The sequence below is a fragment of the Drosophila hydei genome, unplaced genomic scaffold, assembly GCF_003285905.1.
Source record: "Drosophila hydei strain 15085-1641.00,03,60 unplaced genomic scaffold, DhydRS2 tig00000483-arrow-arrow-pilon, whole genome shotgun sequence".
In the NCBI taxonomy this organism is placed as follows: Eukaryota; Metazoa; Arthropoda; class Insecta; order Diptera; family Drosophilidae; genus Drosophila; species Drosophila hydei.
The window spans coordinates 976-18750 of NW_022045740.1; the positions used below are offsets into that span (position 1 = coordinate 976).

General features: G+C 48.2%; 2 non-coding genes and 1 pseudogene across 2 annotated transcripts; all 3 read left to right on the forward strand.

The window, feature by feature from the left end:
* The first annotated feature begins 956 nt into the window (after positions 1-956).
* On the forward strand, positions 957-2951 carry LOC115483127. Its single transcript, XR_003944257.1, has one exon. It is a non-coding gene; the product is annotated as a small subunit ribosomal RNA (ribosomal RNA).
* Positions 2952-3486: 535 nt separating this feature from the next.
* LOC115483125 lies at positions 3487-3665 on the forward strand. The gene has a single exon (XR_003944255.1). It is a non-coding gene; the product is annotated as a 5.8S ribosomal RNA (ribosomal RNA).
* A 397-nt stretch (positions 3666-4062) lies between these two features.
* Positions 4063-6829, forward strand: LOC115483129 (annotated as a pseudogene).
* Positions 6830-17775: the final 10946 nt, after the last annotated feature.

Here is a 17775-nt window from a genome sequence, read left to right on the forward strand (position 1 = left end):
GGTGTCGCGCAAGGCAAGTCATATGAAAAAAAAATTTAAAAAGTAATTTCATATGATTGTGGAGTGTTGCCTTGCCGGCATAGATTATATATGTATGGGGCAAAGAATAATGAAGTTATATGATTGTATTATTAATTTAGTACATGATAATATATAGGTTGGTGGTAGCCTTTAAAAAAAAGATCGGTTTTATAGAGATTGTGTCAAAAAACCTATACATGGTGAGCAGTTGATGCTCATCACATTATATGGTTTATACATATAATCATAAGTAGATATCATTAATGCTCAATTATAGTGTTGAGTCATATTACCTACATCGTAATTTGTTGCCATCGTGCACTTGGCTGCGATACCCAATTGATAAATGTGTGAAATATTGCCAAGGTATATTGAGTTTTAATCAATATATACTAATTAGTTTCCATTTATCGTGAAGTCTCAGATTATTTATTTAACCGAACTCGATGGAAAGGTATAAGGTACATCGAGAAAAATGTAGCTGTTTATGTTTTGTAAAAAACATATTTATGTTGCATTTTATTTATGGTATGTTTTTCTTAATATATTATCACACTAATATGTATGTTGAAATTGTTCATATGTATTAGCCTATACAAGTAGATAAATTATATAGTTATCATCAAAACAAAAGTGCTCATTCCGGTATATGGAATTGAACACTGTGTGATATAATATTAAGTTAAGCGATCATAAAAAAATATTTTTGAACGAATTATGTATAATTGTATAGATATAAAATAGTTATAATAATATAAATATGTCAATATAAAATTAACGAACATGAAACGCCATATAAAGATGGCCATATTCGTTTGATGCATATCTATTTATATATATTTTATTCAAAAATATATTAAAATGTCATGTTAATTAAATTTGTATATATAAAAACTTATACGTATATGTATAAGTAAAAACAAAAAAATAACATTATTCTGGTTGATCCTGCCAGTAGTTATATGCTTGTCTCAAAGATTAAGCCATGCATGTCTAAGTACACACGAATTAAAAGTGAAACCGCAAAAGGCTCATTATATCAGTTATGGTTCCTTAGATCGTTAACAGTTACTTGGATAACTGTGGTAATTCTAGAGCTAATACATGCAATTAAAACACGGACCTTTTGGAACGTGTGCTTTTATTAGGCTAAAACCAAGCGATCGCTAGATCGTTACATTGGTTGAACTCTAGATAACATGCAGATCGTATGGTCTTGTACCGACGACAGATCTTTCAAATGTCTGCCCTATCAACTTTTGATGGTAGTATCTAGGACTACCATGGTTGCAACGGGTAACGGGGAATCAGGGTTCGATTCCGGAGAGGGAGCCTGAGAAACGGCTACCACATCTAAGGAAGGCAGCAGGCGCGTAAATTACCCACTCCCAGCTCGGGGAGGTAGTGACGAAAAATAACAATACAGGACTCATATCCGAGGCCCTGTAATTGGAATGAGTACACTTTAAATCCTTTAACAAGGACCTATTGGAGGGCAAGTCTGGTGCCAGCAGCCGCGGTAATTCCAGCTCCAAAAGCGTATATTAAAGTTGTTGCGGTTAAAACGTTCGTAGTTGAACTTGTGCTTCATACGGGTAGTACAACTTACAATTGTGGTTAGTACTATACCTTTATGTATGTAAGCGTATTACCGGTGGAGTTCTTATATTTAATTAAGTACTTGTACTTTTTTACGTATTCCTCCTATTTAAAAACCTGCATTAGTGCTCTTCATCGAGTGTTATTGTGGGCCGGTACAATTACTTTGAACAAATTAGAGTGCTTAAAGCAGGCTTCAAATGCCTGAATATTCTGTGCATGGGATAATGAAATAAGACCTCTGTTCTGCTTTCATTGGTTTTCAGATCAAGAGGTAATGATTAATAGAAGCAGTTTGGGGGCATTAGTATTACGACGCGAGAGGTGAAATTCTTGGACCGTCGTAAGACTAACTTAAGCGAAAGCATTTGCCAAAGATGTTTTCATTAATCAAGAACGAAAGTTAGAGGTTCGAAGGCGATCAGATACCGCCCTAGTTCTAACCATAAACGATGCCAGCTAGCAATTGGGTGTAGCTACTTTTATGGCTCTCTCAGTCGCTTCCCGGGAAACCAAAGCTTTTGGGCTCCGGGGGAAGTATGGTTGCAAAGCTGAAACTTAAAGGAATTGACGGAAGGGCACCACCAGGAGTGGAGCCTGCGGCTTAATTTGACTCAACACGGGAAAACTTACCAGGTCCGAACATAAGTGTGTAAGACAGATTGATAGCTCTTTCTCGAATCTATGGGTGGTGGTGCATGGCCGTTCTTAGTTCGTGGAGTGATTTGTCTGGTTAATTCCGATAACGAACGAGACTCAAATATATTAAATAGATATCTTCAGGATTATGGTGTTGAAGCTTATATAGCCTTCATTCATGGTGGCAGTAAAATGTTTATTATGTTTGAATGTGTTTATATAAGTGGAGCCGTACCTGTTGGTTTGTCCCATTATAAGGACACTAGCTTCTTAAATGGACAAATTGCGTCTAGCAATAATGAGATTGAGCAATAACAGGTCTGTGATGCCCTTAGATGTCCTGGGCTGCACGCGCGCTACAATGAAAGTATCAACGTGTATTTCCTAGACCGAGAGGTCCGGGTAAACCGCTGAACCACTTTCATGCTTGGGATTGTGAACTGAAACTGTTCACATGAACTTGGAATTCCCAGTAAGTGTGAGTCATTAACTCGCATTGATTACGTCCCTGCCCTTTGTACACACCGCCCGTCGCTACTACCGATTGAATTATTTAGTGAGGTCTCCGGACGTGATCACTGTGACGCCTCGTGTGTTGCGGTTGTTTCGCAAAAGTTGACCGAACTTGATTATTTAGAGGAAGTAAAAGTCGTAACAAGGTTTCCGTAGGTGAACCTGCGGAAGGATCATTATTGTATAATGTTCTTTTCCGTTAGTAAAAAAGATTTTGTATTTAACAATATAAAATTTTTATTGTCATTAAATTATTCACAGAATTCTCGTTTACAAATTTTTATAAGCCAGCTTAGTTATAAAGTAAAGTTGTAATGTTTATATATGGATATAATATTTGTAAACGTGATGATGTGGAAATAAATTGCGTGTATATGGACCATAGTATACATGCGTTGCACAGACGTATTGCTCATTATCTAATTTGCATACGTTATATAAACGCAACAACCTGAATATATAATGTTGTACCTGATTTCAGGTTAACGTTTTACATATATCTGTAAAAATGTTTATTATTAGTAATTATATGAAGTTTTTTGTCATGTACCACGTTTTTAAAGATTATGTAAAACTAAGACATTTCGCAACATTGTTCAGGTATAAAAACATTTTTATTGAAGGAATTGATATATGCCAGTTAAATGGTGTATTTTTAATTTCTTTCAATAAACATATTTATGACGTAATGAAATAAACCAATATAAATTTTATCACTCTAAGCGGTGGATCACTCGGCTCATGGGTCGATGAAGAACGCAGCAAACTGTGCGTCATCGTGTGAACTGCAGGACACATGAACATCGACATTTTGAACGCATATCGCAGTCCATGCTGTTATGTACTTTAATTAATTTTATAGTGCTGCTTGGACTACATATGGTTGAGGGTTGTAAGACTATGCTAATTAAGTTGTTTGAAAATTTTTTTGAAATTTTCGAGCATATGGTATATTATTGGATATTTTTTAATGTGTATGTGTCTGAAGGGAGGCATACATTTGTAAAATAATATTCATAATATTAAAATATTTAAATGGAAGGTACTATATCTCATTGTATATTTTGTATGAGAAAATTGAAGATATATATTTCTTTTTTCAAATCAAATAATACTGAGGAAGGTCTAGCATAAAAGAAAAATTTTAATTTTTTTTTCATCTAGAATTGCCTCTTATTAATGATGCGTTAAAAAGAATTGTTGTAAATATTATAGATCTTCAAAATGTATAATTAGTAGAATCCATTATATTGAACAAAATAATATTTGTTCGATTAACATTGTTTTATACAACCTCAACTCATATGGGACTACCCCCTGAATTTAAGCATATTAATTAGGGGAGGAAAAGAAACTAACAAGGATTTTCTTAGTAGCGGCGAGCGAAAAGAAATCAGTTCAGCACTAAGTCACTTTGTCTATATGGCAAATGTGAGATGCAGTGTATGGAACATCAATATTCTAGTATGAGAAATTAACGATTTAAGTCCTTCTTAAATGAGGCCATTTACCCACAGAGGGTGCCAGGCCCGTATAACGTTAATGATTACTAGATGATGTTTCCAAAGAGTCGTGTTGCTTGATAGTGCAGCACTAAGTGGGTGGTAAACTCCATCTAAAACTAAATATAACCATGAGACCGATAGTAAACAAGTACCGTGAGGGAAAGTTGAAAAGAACTCTGAATAGAGAGTTAAATAGTACGTGAAACTGCTTAGAGGTTAAGCCCGATGAACCTGAATATCCGTTATGGAAAATTCATCATTAGAATTGTAATGTTTAAAAAATATTATAATAATAGTGTGCATTTTTTCCATATAAGGACATTGTAATCTATTAGCATATTAATTTATCATACATTTATGTCATTTTGTTTGTTTCAATTAAAGTGCTTGCATTTTAACATGAAATAAAAGTTGTAATATTGATAAAGTGCTGATAGATTTATAAGATTACAGTGCGTTAATTTTTCGGAATTATATAATGGCATGATTATCATTGATTTTTATGTTTATTATATGCACTTGTATGATTAACAATGCGAAAGATTCAGGATACCTTCGGGACCCGTCTTGAAACACGGACCAAGGAGTCTAACATATGTGCAAGTTATTGGGATATAAACCTAATAGCGTAATTAACTTGACTAATAATGGGATTAGTTTTTTAACTATTTATAGTTAATTAACACAATCCCGGGGCGTTCTATATAGTTATGTATAATGATATTTATATTATTTATGCCTCTAACTAGAACGTACCTTGAGCATATATGCTGTGACCCGAAAGATGGTGAACTATACTTGATCAGGTTGAAGTCAGGGGAAACCCTGATGGAAGACCGAAACAGTTCTGACGTGCAAATCGATTGTCAGAATTGAGTATAGGGGCGAAAGACCAATCGAACCATCTAGTAGCTGGTTCCTTCCGAAGTTTCCCTCAGGATAGCTGGTGCATATAAATATTATATAAAATAATCTTATCTGGTAAAGCGAATGATTAGAGGCCTTAGGGTCGAAACGATCTTAACCTATTCTCAAACTTTAAATGGGTAAGAACCTTAACTTTCTTGATATGAAGTTTAAGGTTATGATATAATGTGCCCAGTGGGCCACTTTTGGTAAGCAGAACTGGCGCTGTGGGATGAACCAAACGTAATGTTACGGTGCCCAAATTAACAACTCATACAGAAACCATGAAAGGCGTTGGTTGCTTAAAACAGCAGGACGGTGATCATGGAAGTCGAAATCCGCTAAGGAGTGTGTAACAACTCACCTGCCGAAGCAACTAGCCCTTAAAATGGATGGCGCTTAAGTTGTATACCTATACATTACCGCTAAAGTAGATGATTTATATTACTTGTAATATAAATTTTGAAACTTTAGTGAGTAGGAAGGTACAATGGTGTGCATAGAAGTGTTTGGCGTAAGCCTGCATGGAGCCGCTATTGGTACAGATCTTGGTGGTAGTAGCAAATAATCGAATGAGACCTTGGAGGACTGAAGTGGAGAAGGGTTTCGTGTGAACAGTGGTTGATCACGAGTTAGTCGGTCCTAAGTTCAAGGCGAAAGCCGAAAATTTTCAAGTAAAGAAAAATCAGAATCAATGTGCCTATATACCGATTTTTATACACTTGAATAATTTTGAACGAAAGGGAATACGGTTCCAATTCCGTAACCTGTTGAGTATCCGTTTGTTATTAAATATGGGCCTCGTGCTCATCCTGGCAACAGGAACGACCATAAAGAAGCCGTCGAGAGATATCGGAAGAGTTTTCTTTTCTGTTTTATAGCCGTACTACCATGGAAGTCTTTCGCAGAGAGATATGGTAGATGGGCTAGAAGAGCATGACATATACTGTTGTGTCGATATTTTCTCCTCGGACCTTGAAAATTTATGGTGGGGATACGCAAACTTCTCAACAGGCCGTACCAATATCCGCAGCTGGTCTCCAAGGTGAAGAGTCTCTAGTCGATAGAATAATGTAGGTAAGGGAAGTCGGCAAATTAGATCCGTAACTTCGGGATAAGGATTGGCTCTGAAGATTGAGATAGTCGGGCTTGATTGGGAAACAATAACATGGTTTATGTGCTCGTTCTGGGTAAATAGAGTTTCTATCATTTTTATGGTAGTTTCTTGTTCCCCGGATAGTTTAGTTACGTAGCCAATTGTGGAACTTTCTTGCTAAAATTTTTAAGAATACTAGTCGGGCAACCGATTAGTTCTTTTAAATTATAACGATTATCAATTAACAATCAATTCAGAACTGGCACGGACTTGGGGAATCCGACTGTCTAATTAAAACAAAGCATTGTGATGGCCCTAGCGGGTGTTGACACAATGTGATTTCTGCCCAGTGCTCTGAATGTCAAAGTGAAGAAATTCAAGTAAGCGCGGGTCAACGGCGGGAGTAACTATGACTCTCTTAAGGTAGCCAAATGCCTCGTCATCTAATTAGTGACGCGCATGAATGGATTAACGAGATTCCTACTGTCCCTATCTACTCAGTTTGTGTTCGACAGTCGCCGCGAGTGGACGTGCTTACGCTTGCCTGCGTAGAATTTACCGTTTAGAAATCTAAAGAGCGCTTAAATTGTCTTCTCGGCGATAAGCTGTGCGCGAGCTTACAGTTTACAGTTACTGTGTCGTGATTGGTCGGCCAATCAGAAACAAACTAAAAAGTGCGGCATACTTTTGCGCTGCAAAGATATAAAAAAGGGTTGCATACCCTAAGGCTGCGTTTCTTCTGCCTTCTGTTGCCTAGCGTGAAGGGATGGAGAGTGACGCTAGCAGCAGTGCTGCCAGCTCGGCGCGATCAGCGTCGGGTCGAAAAAAGCGCGGGCGTCCCGCTGCGGTGGCGCGTGTTTTAACGCGATCGATGTCTGACGACATCATGCCGCCACCGCGAGACTCGCCCCCACGGAAGCTGCGTGCGCCAGCTTTGAGCTCGGGAGATGACAGCGATGCGTCGCTGGCAGCTGTGTTGGCTGGAGCCACCACTGCTGCCGCCGTCGCTGCCGCCGCCAATGCTGCTTCTGCCGCCGTTGCTGCCGCCCCCGTTGTTGCTGCCCCCGTCGTTGCTGCCCCCGTTGCTGCTGCCCCCGTTGCTGCTGCCCCCGTTGCTGCTGCCCCCGCTGCCGCTACTCCTGCCGCCGTTGCCGCTTCTGCCACTGCTACTGCTGCCGCCTCCCCGAGTTTGGCTTGTCCAAACGGGATGGTCCAACGAATGTTGGCCATCGAACAGGAGCTCCGGAGAGCTGTTGTCCGCGAGGGAGTGCCCAGCAATGTGGCACTAAGCGTGCTGGATGCAGGAGCACGCTACCAGGAGCTTGTCCTGAGTCTGTACGGCAGGGTTGTGGAGTTAGAGGCGCAGAGCCGTGCCCGCCCACAGGCCGTTGCGCCCTTCGCTGTCCCCGCTGCCAACGCCGCAATCGCCCGCGCTGACGCTCCAATCGCTGCACCACGGACCCGCAAGGCAGCGGAGACGTGGTCAGCGATTGTGACTAGCAGCAATCCTGAGGAGACGCCTCAGCAAGTCGCTGAACGCGTTCGCAAGGATGTTGCCCCCGCTCTTGGTGTCCGCGTACACGAGGTGCGTGAGCTGAAGCGAGGTGGTGCGATAATCCGCACACCGTCGTCAGGAGAGATCCGGAGAGTAGTGGCTAACCCAAAGTTTAAAGAACTTGGGTTAGATATTAAGAGAACCGCAGCGCTCAGGCCAAGAATAACCGTCTTGGACGTTGACAGTTGCATCACTGTCAAACAGTTCATGGACGGTTTATATAAAAACCACTTTCAAGGGCACATGTCGTGTGCTGCTTTTGAAAAGTCTGTTGCGATCGCCTCCAAGGCGTGGAAGCAAGGCGATGGCCCCATAAATATCCAGCTGGAGCTGGAGCAGAAGGCCCTGGATATCCTGGAGGAACACGACAGGATCTACGTAGATTGGTTCGCCTTCCGCTGGCGATCGATGGTGCGCACGTATGCGTGCCACAGGTGTGTCAGCTTTGACCACAAGATCGCCCAATGCCGGATGAAAGAGCAGATCTGCCGTCAGTGCGGACAGTCCGGACACCGAGCCGGGAAATGCTGCAATCCTGTGCACTGCAGGAATTGCAGCTTCAAGGGGCTACCCTGTGCGCATTTAATGCTCTCAGCGGCTTGCCCGATTTACGGAGCTGTGCTCGCCAAGGTGGCTGCTAGACACTAATGTTTAGCATCACCCAGGCAAACTGCGGTCGCAGTCGAGCTGCCGTGATAGAGCTCGGTGTCAGGATGAGGAACACAGGATCCAAGTTCGCACTGATCCAGGAGCCTTACGTTGATCGTGGGGGAAGGATCACCGGATTACCGGCAGGCATGCGAGTTTTCTCCGACCGCCGCAATAAAGCTGCCATAGTCGTTGACGACCAGGAGGTCGTCTGCATGCCTGTCTCGTCGCTCATCACTGAGTACGGCGTATGCGTGAGTGTGTCTGGGAACTTTGGCTCAATTTTCCTCACCTCCGTATACTGCCAGTTCAATACTGAAATTGAACCGTACCTGCTGTACATGGATGCGGTGCTGCTGCTAGCCAGCCGCACGCCTGTCATCTATGGCCTAGATGCGAACGCAGTATCCCCCCTGTGGTTCAGTAAGCTCCCCGAGCGCTCTCGGGGCTACTTGAACAGGCAGCGGGGTGAGCTGCTAGCAAATTGGGTACAGGGCAGCCGAGCCGGAGTGCTAAATGTCCGCAGCAGCGTGTACACGTTCGATAATCGCAGGGCAAGAAGCGATATCGACGTAACGATCGCCAGCGATTCAGCGTCTACGTGGGCCACGTATGATTGGAATGTAAGCGAGTGGGATCTGAGCGATCACAACATCATTACTGTTGTTGTAACGCCGGATCCATTAAGCACTGTTGAGAGCTATGCTCCGGTGCCCTCGTGGAAACTCCAACGGGCTGACTGGCGACGTTTCAGTGATGAGCTGATGACTGCATCGTTGGAACTTCCTCTGGAGGAGTTTCACCAGATGGCATCTGATGAGCAGGTCTCCGCACTCCGCTCCCTGGTTCATCAGGTGAGCGACACTGTGCTGGGACGCCAACAGCTACAAGCCAGACGTCGTGTGGGTTGGTGGAATGCCGCCCTCACTGATGCACGTCGCGAGCTCAGGAGAGCCCGACGAAGGCTTCAGCATGCGCGTCGAAACCACAGTGACAGTGCTGATGACCTCGCCACGTATTTCAGGATCACCCGAAAGGAATACGTGAGGATGATGCTTAAGGTGAAAGAGGAAGACTGGAGACGATTTGTCGGCGAGCACCAGGAAGACCCATGGGGGCGTGCCTACCGGATATGCCGAGGCCGCAAGACGTGCACCGATCTCGGTTGCCTTCGCTGGAATGACGAGCAAGTTGTAACCTGGCACGACTGTGCGAACGTCCTGCTCCGCAGCTTCTTTCCCGCTGCGGAGAGGCCAGTGGACGTTACCATTCCTAACGAAGTACCCCCAGCCCTTGACAGGTTCGAGGTAGAGACATGCATCGCCAGAGTTCGGAGCAAACGCTCACCTGGTTTAGATGGCATAACTGGGGGTATGGTCAAAGCGGCTTGGCGCGCCATCCCTGAGTACTTGACAGCGTTGTTTTCCCGCTGCCTGGCAGAGGGATACTTCCCCACCGAGTGGAAGCGCCCACGTGTGGTTGCGCTCCTCAAGGGCCCAGATAAGGACAGGAGCGATCCAGCGTCCTATCGGGGTATCTGCCTGTTGCCTGTCTTCGGTAAAGTACTCGAAGGGATCATGGTGAACCGTGTGAAGGAGGTGCTCACGGACGAGAGTCGATGGCAATTCGGCTTTCGGCCCGGGCGCTGCGTTGAGGATGCCTGGAGTCACGTCGTGAGCAGTGTCGAAGCCAGCTCGGCTCGATATGTGCTCGGTATCTTCGTGGACTTCAGGGGTGCGTTCGACCATGTCGAATGGGACGCAGCTCTACGCCGACTATCGGATCTAGGATGCAGGGAAGTTGGGATCTGGCGCAGCTTTTTCTCAGACCGAAAGGCAAGCATCGTCAGCAGCTTCGGCGAAGTCAGTGTTGATGTTACACGTGGCTGTCCGCAGGGGTCCATCAGTGGTCCATTTATTTGGAACATTCTGATGGACACTCTTCTGCATCGCCTTGAAGCGGAATGTACACTAAGTGCATATGCTGACGACCTCTTGCTGCTCGTAGAGGGAAATTCCAGATCCCAACTGGAGCTCAAAGGTGCCCAACTAATGGAATTAGTTGGAGGATGGGGTATCGAGGTAGGCGTCTCAGTCTCGGCAACGAAGACTGTGACGATGCTCCTTAAGGGAAGGCTGTCATCTGGCAGACCGCCCGCCGTAAGCTTTGCAGGAGCAAACTTGCGGTATGTGACGCAATGCCGTTACCTTGGCATCACGGTCGGCGAGCGGTTGAGTTTTCTCCCGCATGTCGCGTCCTTACGCGATCGGCTGGCCGGAGTCGTCGGAGCCCTGACCCGTGTGCTACGCGTTGACTGGGGACTCAGTCCGCAAGCACGGCGAAGGATCTATGCCGGACTCATGGTGCCTTGTGCGCTATTTGGTGCCACGGTTTGGTACAAGGTGGTGATGAGACTAGTCGGCGCCAGGAGGGCGCTCAAGTCCTGCCACCGGCTCATCCTATTAGGGTGCTTGCCAACGTGCCGAACGGTATCTACGGATGCCCTTGAAGTTCTTGCTGGAGCTCCACCGCTGGACCTTGCGGCGATGCGTATAGCAATGCAGTCGAAGATGAAGCGTAACTACCCTATGGTAGAAGGCGACTGGCTCTACGATCAAGACGTTTCGACCCTTGATCGTAACATGAGGAGAGCCTTGTTGGACGAACGCTTACTGCGTGAGTGGCAACTCCGATGGGATGACAGCGAGCACGGCCGTGTGACGCATAAGTTCATCCCGGACGTAAGCTTCGTCTACAACCGCCCAGACTTCAAGTTCACGATGCATGCCAGTTTCCTCATAACTGGCCATGGCTCGATGAATGCCTTCCTGCATGCGCGTGGTCTAAGCGAGACTGCTGAATGTCCATGTGGCGATCCCGTAGAGGACTGGCAGCACATCTTATGTGTCTGCCCCCTCTATGCGGATGTGCGAGACCCGGAAGGGCTTGGAATTCAGCAAAATACATCTGGTGATTGGACTTTCGCTGACACCCTGACGACCAACGAGAGCATGCAACTGCTTGAAGATTATGCTCGCATAGTCTTCAGCAGGCGACGCATGCTGCTTGACGCTGGAGCTGGACCTGGTCGACCAGTACCGGACTGACGTAAGTCAAAACTGGTAGTAGCATTTACTACGAAAGGCCTACCAATGCCTCAAATTGGTAGACGATCTCCCCGGAGTGAATCGCAGGTCCAACCAAAGTCCTTAATTTGGTAGACAAAATCCATTCGGACGAGTCGAAGGGCAGACCAAAGCCTCAATTTGGTAGATTTTCCTTATAACGAGGAAAGTCGAGGGTCATACCAAAGTCCCTAAATTTGGAAGACGAATCCTAATGGACTAGTCGAAAGGCCGACCATAGCCTCAATTTGGCAGACAAAATCCCCGCGATGAGTCGCAGGGCCTACCAGAGCCCTAATCTGGGAGACGTGCCCTTGTGGACACATCGAAGGTCTTACCAAAGTCCTTAAGTTTGGTAGACAAAATCCATTCGGACTAGTCGAAGGGCAAACCAAAGCCTCAATTTGGTAGACTCTCTTCTCTCCGGAGAAAGTCGGAAGGCTGACCAAAGTCCTCAATTTGGGAGACAAATCCTTATGGACTAGTCGAAGGGCGGACCAAAGCCTCTCAATTTGGTAGACTCACTCTTTCGGGAGTCTGTCGCTGGTGTCTACCCAGTTCCTGGTTGTCGGAAACCAAAATGGGAAGCAGTCTCTGACTGCGAACAGCCGATCAAAGCTGTTAATTTGAACCACGGGATGGGCTGGTGGCCAAGGCCAGCCCAATTGAGGTTGGCCCCCTTTAGTGGGAGTATCGTGGTGGCTGTGGTTGATAAAATGTTGTGGTTCAACGTAAAGTTGGACCACAGCCGGAAGCTGTCCCCGCAGTCAGCAGAGGTTAAGATAGGCCTCGCCTCTACCCAAGAGGGAAGCCATGCCCGACAGCATGAATTCAAACTTGGTACCTAAAAGAGTTTCTTTTAGGGGCGTTGGTGGACGCATCGTATTCACCCGCTGTACTTTGTGTCACATATGTGGCTCAAACGCGTACCGTGGTTGTAAACCCCCTCGGGGTACACGCCACGATAAATAAATATCAGGACTCTGTCCCTATCTACTCAGTTTGTGTTCGACAGTCGCCGCGAGTGGACGTGCTTACGCTTGCCTGCGTAGAATTTACCGTTTAGAAATCTAAAGAGCGCTTAAATTGTCTTCTCGGCGATAAGCTGTGCGCGAGCTTACAGTTTACAGTTACTGTGTCGTGATTGGTCGGCCAATCAGAAACAAACTAAAAAGTGCGGCATACTTTTGCGCTGCAAAGATATAAAAAAGGGTTGCATACCCTAAGGCTGCGTTTCTTCTGCCTTCTGTTGCCTAGTGCCTAGGCATGGAGAGCGATGCTAGCAGCAGTGCTGCCAGCTCGGCGCGATCAGTGTCGGGCCGTAAGAAGCGCGGGCGCCCCGCTGCGGTGGCGCGCGTGTCAACGCGCTTGATGTCGGATGACGTCATGCCGCCACCGCTGGATTCGCCCCCGCGGAAGCTACGTGCGCCAGCCTTGAGCTCGGGCGACGATAGCGATGCGTCGCTGGCAGCTGTGCTGGCTGGAGCCACCACTACTGCCGCCGTCGCTGCCGCCGCCAGTGCTGCTTCTGCTGCCGTTATTGCTGCCCCCGTTGTTGCTGCCCCCGTTGTTGCTGCCCCCGCTGCTGTCACGCCTGCTGTTACAGCCCCCGCTGCCGCTACTCCTGCTGCCGCTGCCGCTTCCTCTGCTGCTGCTGCTGCCGCCACATCAAGTTTGACCTGTTCAAACGAGATGGTCCAACGGATGTTGGCCATCGAACAAGAGCTCAGGAGAGCTGTAGTTCGCGATGGAGTGCCCAGCAATGTGGCACTAAGCGTGCTAGATGCAGGAGCACGCTACCAGGAGCTTGTCCTGAGTCTGTACGGCAGGGTTGTGGAGTTAGAGGCGCAGAGCCGTGCCCGCCCACAGGCCGTTGCGCCCTTCGCTGTCCCCGCTGCCAACGCCGCAATCGCCCGCGCTGACGCTCCAATCGCTGCACCACGGACCCGCAAGGCAGCGGAGACGTGGTCAGCGATTGTGACTAGCAGCAATCCTGAGGAGACGCCTCAGCAAGTCGCTGAACGCGTTCGCAAGGATGTTGCCCCCGCTCTTGGTGTCCGCGTACACGAGGTGCGTGAGCTGAAGCGAGGTGGTGCGATAATCCGCACACCGTCGTCAGGAGAGATCCGGAGAGTAGTGGCTAACCCAAAGTTTAAAGAACTTGGGTTAGATATTAAGAGAACCGCAGCGCTCAGGCCAAGAATAACCGTCTTGGACGTTGACAGTCGATCGATGGTGCGCACGTATGCGTGCCACAGGTGTGTCAGCTTTGACCACAAGATCGCCCAATGCCGGATGAAAGAGCAGATCTGCCGTCAGTGCGGACAGTCCGGACACCGAGCCGGGAAATGCTGCAATCCTGTGCACTGCAGGAATTGCAGCTTCAAGGGGCTACCCTGTGCGCATTTAATGCTCTCAGCGGCTTGCCCGATTTACGGAGCTGTGCTCGCCAAGGTGGCTGCTAGACACTAATGTTTAGCATCACCCAGGCAAACTGCGGTCGCAGTCGAGCTGCCGTGATAGAGCTCGGTGTCAGGATGAGGAACACAGGATCCAAGTTCGCACTGATCCAGGAGCCTTACGTTGATCGTGGGGGAAGGAATCACCGGATTACCGGCAGGCATGCGAGTCTTCTCCGACCGCCGCAATAAAGCTGCCATAGTCGTTGACGACCAGGAGGTCGTCTGCATGCCTGTCTCGTCGCTCATCACTGAGTACGGCGTATGCGTGAGTGTGTCTGGGAACTTTGGCTCAATTTTCCTCACCTCCGTATACTGCCAGTTCAATACTGAAATTGAACCGTACCTGCTGTACATGGATGCGGTGCTGCTGCTAGCCAGCCGCACGCCTGTCATCTATGGCCTAGACTGCGAACGCAGTATCCCCCCTGTGGTTCAGTAAGCTCCCCGAGCGCTCTCGGGGCTACTTGAACAGGCAGCGGGGTGAGCTGCTAGCAAATTGGGTACAGGGCAGTCCGAGCCGGAGTGCTAAATGTCCGCAGCAGTGTGTACACGTTCGATAATCGCAGGGCAAGAAGCGATATCGACGTAACGATCGCCAGCGATTCAGCGTCTACGTGGGCCACGTATGATTGGAAGTGTAAGCGAGTGGGATCTGAGCGATCACAACATCATTACTGTTGTTGTAACGCCGGATCCATTAAGCACTGTAGAGAGCTATGCTCCGGTGCCCTCGTGGAAACTCCAACGGGCTGACTGGCGACGTTTCAGTGATGAGCTGATGACTGCATCGTTGGAACTTCCTCTGGAGGAGTTTCACCAGATGGCATCTGATGAGCAGGTCTCCGCACTTCCGCTCCCTGGTTCATCAGGTGAGCGACACTGTGTTGGGACGCCAAGCAGCTACAAGCCAGACGTCGTGTGGGTTGGTGGAATGCCGCCCTCACTGATGCACGTCGCGAGCTCAGGAGAGCCCGACGAAGGCTTCAGCATGCGCGTCGAAACCACAGTGATAGCTGCTGATGACCTCGCCACGTATTTCAGGATCACCCGAAAGGAATACGTGAGGATGATGCTTAAGGTGAAAGAGGAAGACTGGAGACGATTTGTCGGCGAGCACCAGGAAGACCCATGGGGGCGTGCCTACCGGATATGCCGAGGCCGCAAGACGTGCACCGATCTCGGTTGCCTTCGCTGGAATGACTGAGCAAGTCGTAACCTGGCACGACTGTGCGAACGTCCTGCTCCGCAGCTTCTTTCCTGCTGCGGAGAGGCCAGTGGACGTTACCATTCCTAGCGAAGTACCCCCAGCCCTTGACAGGTTCGAGGTAGAGAACGTGCATCGCCAGAGTTCGGAGCAGACGCTCACCTGGTCTAGATGGCATAACTGGGGGTATGGTCAAAGCGGCTTGGCGCGCCATCCCTGAGTACTTGACAGCGTTGTTTTCCCGCTGCCTGGCAGAGGGATACTTCCCCACTGAGTGGAAGCGCCCACGTGTGGTTGCGCTCCTCAAGGGCCCAGATAAGGACAGGAGCGATCCAGCGTCCTATCGGGGTATCTGCCTGTTGCCTGTCTTCGGCAAAGTACTCGAAGGGATCATGGTGAACCGTGTGAAGGAGGTGCTCACGGACGAGAGTCGATGGCAATTCGGCTTTCGGCCCGGGCGCTGCGTTGAGGATGCCTGGAGTCACGTCGTGAGCAGTGTCGAAGCCAGCTCGGCTCGATATGTGCTCGGTATCTTCGTTGACTTCAGGGGTGCGTTCGACCATGTCGAATGGGACGCAGCATCTACGCCGACTATCGGATCTAGGATGCAGGGAAGTTGGGATCTGGCGCAGCTTCTTTCTCAGGACCGAAAGGCAAGTATCGTCAGCAGCTTCGGCGAAGTCAGTGTAGATGTTACACGTGGCTGTCCGCAGGGGTCCATCAGTGGTCCATTTATTTGGAACATCCTGATGGACACTCTTCTGCATCGCCTTGAAGCGGAATGTACACTTAAGTGCATATGCTGACGACCTCTTGCTGCTCGTAGAGGGAAATTCCAGATCCCAACTGGAGCTCAAAGGTGCCCAACTAATGGAATTAGTTGGAGGATGGGGTATCGAGGTAGGCGTCTCAGTCTCGGCAACGAAGACTGTGACGATGCTCCTTAAGGGAAGGCTGTCATCTGGCAGACCGCCCGCCGTAAGCTTTGCAGGAGCAAACTTGCGGTATGTGACGCAATGCCGTTACCTTGGCATCACGGTCGGCGAGCGGCTTGAGTTTTCTCCCGCATGTCGCGTCCTTACGCGATCGGCTGGCCTGGAGTCGTCGGAGCCCTGACCCGTGTGCTACGCGTTGACTGGGGACTCAGTCCGCAAGCACGGCGAAGGATCTATGCCGGACTCATGGTGCCTTGTGCGCTATTTGGTGCCTCGGTTTGGTACAAGGTGGTGATGAGACTAGTCGGCGCCAGGAGGGCGCTCAAGTCCTGCCATCCGGCTCATCCTATTAGGATGCTTGCCAACGTGCCGAACGGTATCTACAGGATGCCCTAGAAGTTCTTGCTGGAGCTCCACCGCTGGACCTTGCTGGCGATGCGTATAGCAATGCAGTCGAAGATGAAGCGTAACTACCCCTATGGTAGAAGGCGACTGGCTCTACGATCAAGACGTTTCGACCCTTGATCGTAACATGAGGAGAGCCTTGTTGGACGAACGCTTACTAGCGTGAGTGGCAACTCCGATGGGATGACAGCGAGCACGGTCGTGTGACGCATAAGTTCATCCCGGACGTAAGCTTCGTCTACAGCCGCCCAGACTTCAAGTTCACGATGCATGCCAGTTTCCTCATAACTGGCCATGGCTCGATGAATGCCTTCCTGCATGCGCGTGGTCTAAGCGAGACTGCTGAATGTCCATGTGGCGATCCCTGTAGAGGACTGGCAGCACATTCTTATGTGTCTGCCCCCTCTATGCGGATGTGCGATGACCCGGAAGGGCTTGGAATTCAGCAGAATGCATCCGGTGATTGGACTTTCGCTGACACCCTGACGACCAACTGAGAGCATGCAACTGCTTGAAGATTATGCTCGCATAGTCTTCAGCAGGCGACGCATGCTGCTTGACGCTGGAGCTGGACCTGGTCGACCAGTACCGGACTGACGTTAGTCAAAACTGGTAGTAGCACTTACTACGAAAGGCCCTACCAATGCCTCAAATTGGTAGACGATCTCCCCGGAGTGAATCGCAGGTCCAACCAAAGTCCATAATTTGGTAGACAAAATCCATTCGGACTGAGTCGAAGGGCAGACCAAAGCCTCAATTTGGTAGACTTTCCTTCATAACGAAGGAAAGTCGAGGGTCATACCAAAGTCCCTAAATTTGGAAGACGAATCCTAATGGACTAGTCGAAAGGCCGACCATAGCCTTAATTTGGCAGACAAAATCCTCGCGATGAGTCGAAGGGCCTACCAGAGCCCTAATCTGGGAGACGTGTCCCTTGGATACATCGAAGGTCTTACCAAAGTCCTTAAGTTTGGTAGACGAAATCCATTACGGACTAGTCGAAGGGCAAACCAAAGCCTCAATTTGGTAGACTCTCTTCTCTCCGAGAGAAGTCGGAAGGCTGACCAAAGTCCTTAGTTTGGGAGACAAATCCTTATGGACTAGTCGAAGGGCGGACCAAAGCCTCTCAATTTGGTAGACTCACTCCTTCGGGAGTCATGTC